This window comes from Oratosquilla oratoria, chromosome 17, assembly GCF_046742065.1.
Source record: "Oratosquilla oratoria isolate Oo_2021 chromosome 17, ASM4674206v1, whole genome shotgun sequence".
Taxonomy (NCBI): domain Eukaryota; kingdom Metazoa; phylum Arthropoda; class Malacostraca; order Stomatopoda; family Squillidae; genus Oratosquilla; species Oratosquilla oratoria.
In genome coordinates this window covers 10653811-10656310 of record NC_134793.1, presented here as the reverse complement: position 1 = coordinate 10656310, position 2500 = coordinate 10653811, and the positions used below count along the sequence as shown (strand labels likewise).

The 2500-nt window shown below is 35.5% G+C and overlaps 1 protein-coding gene across 2 annotated transcripts in view; it reads left to right on the top strand.

The window, feature by feature from the left end:
• The window catches only part of LOC143034396 (uncharacterized), a 308834-nt gene that overhangs the window by 70014 nt on the left and 236320 nt on the right, over nucleotides 1-2500 (top strand). The window lies entirely within an intron of this gene.

The window sequence follows — 2500 nt, the reverse complement described above, 5'->3', positions numbered from 1 at the left end:
TATATATATATATATGTGTGTGTGTATATATATGTACATATATACGTATATATATACATATATATCATATATACGTATATATATATACATATATATACATACATACATATATATATATATATATATATATATATATATACATATATATATGAGAGTGTGGGTGGAGGAAGAATAAGCGAAGATGGGCTGGAACTCCTTTATTGCTTATACGTTTCGACCGACTCAGACTTCTTCAGTAAGCTTACTGAAGAAGACTGAGTCGCTCGAAACGTATTAGCATATATATATATATATATATATATATATATATATATATATATATATATATATATGTATGTATTTTACTGACATTGATTGGATGACCCTTGAACATGGCCATATAGGTAGTCGCTTGATTGATTTTCTTGGTGACAATTACTTAATTCAGCATGAAAATGACCCCACAAGATATGGAAACTTACTTGATCTATTGATCACTAGCCGCGAAACCATGGTAACTGATGTAGAAGTCGGTGAATCTGTTGCAAATAGCGATCACAACTTAGTTAGATTCAAACTCCTAAACAATTTTAGAATAGATACTTGTGTTTCTAAAATACCCGATTTTAGTAAAGCTCAGTTCATAGGACTAAGTCAGGAGCTTCAGCTTACAGATTGGGAGGCAAAATTAAACGAAAGACCTGTAGATCAGATGTGGGAAATATTTCAAAATACGCTCACTAAAATTATTCAAACTTGCATTCCTTTTAAGGACAGACGTCCCACAAATCAGGCTCGCCCAAAGTGGCTCGACAAAGAAACTGAAAAAAGTATTGCTAAAAAGAGACAGGCTTATAAGAAATATAAGTGCTCGGGTGCATCTAACGACTATGAAAGTTATGTATCAATACAGAGAGATTTAAAAAAGACAATAAGAAAAAGAAAACGACAATACGAAATGAACATCGCTGATAAATCCAAGGAATTTTATAGACCACACCGTTGTTGTTAGGAAGGCTGTTCTTAATTAAAGTTTTCTTAATGGTGTGGTCATATTTAAAGGCTACTTTAACAACAACAACGGTGTGGTCTATAAAATTCCTTGCAAAGATTGTAATAAATTTTATATTGGACAAACTGGGAAAAGCTTGGAAACAAGAATTTCCCAACATAAATATAGTGTGAGATCTGCCCAGGAAAACAATGCGTTATTCCAACATAAATCATTAAACAACCATCAGATTGATTGGTCTAAGGCAACAATTTTAGCTAAAGGGAAAAACTTGCAAGAAAGAAATATTATAGAATCTTGCTTAATATCAGGCACGTTTGACAAAAATGTAAATTTAAGCTATGGTCATTTTAAATGTGATAAATTGATAACCCCAATGGTCACTGAGATCTTTCCGCCAGATTGACCCTTGTGTGGGTCAGGTCGATAGGGGTAAGGTCATCCCCCCTCCTCACATTGTATTGTCTCCCCCCTCCCCCCCCCTATGGTTGCCACCTGATGCTTCTATTTAAAACCCATACTCTGTATCTGTTGTCATTTAGTCTGAAGATGTAATATACGAAAGTACTTACTGTCTACAAGTTTCCTTTCTCCTGTGGTTATTTTGCATTTTTTGTATCACGGTGATGTGATTGCTTGCATATATATATATATATATATATATATATATATATATATATATATATATGTATGTATACATATATATGTATATATATATATATATATATATATATATATATATATATATATATAATGATTTTACAAAATATCTAACGTTCATTTTAGCCACAGATAACCTAAATGTCTCCCTCCTGCCCCGCCCCGCCGCGCCCGTGCTGAATTTCAGTGAGGCTTCAGCAACTTCATGAGGTCTCCTAACTAAGTTATCCAGAAATGCTGTAAATTTTCTCTCAATTTTTAACTCTTTTTTCGCGCTGAAACAAATGATGGTCGTGACATCACAGTCTCTTATTTTTCATAGCGACATGACGTCACAGACTGCGTTTTTCATGGTGACATGATGTCGCAGGTCATATTTTTCACGGTGACATGACGTCACAGCCTAATTTTTCCATGACATGACGTCACAGTCTACATTTTTTTTACAATGACATGACGTCATAGCCTACATATTCTATGACGACATGAAGTCACATCCTCCTTTTGACATGACGGCATGACGTCACAACCTCATTTTCTAAGACGACATGACGTCACTCGCCCAAGCGCCATCGCGTGTCACGTTTGTGTCGCCTAGTCCTTTCACATTCCGACCTTGCAGAATGTGGAAGGATGTCACGGAAAAGTTTGCAGGAGTAATATGGCATTTGTTTGCTCATTCGCTCATGTTATGGAGGTCAATTTTGGACTAGACAGTTGATGGTTACGATGGAGAGGGAGAGAAAGAGAGAGAGAGAGAGAAAGGGAAAGAGACAGGGGAGATAAAGATAGATAGATAGGCAGACAGAGAGAGAGAAGAAAGGGAGGGAAAGAGAGAAAGAGAGAGGC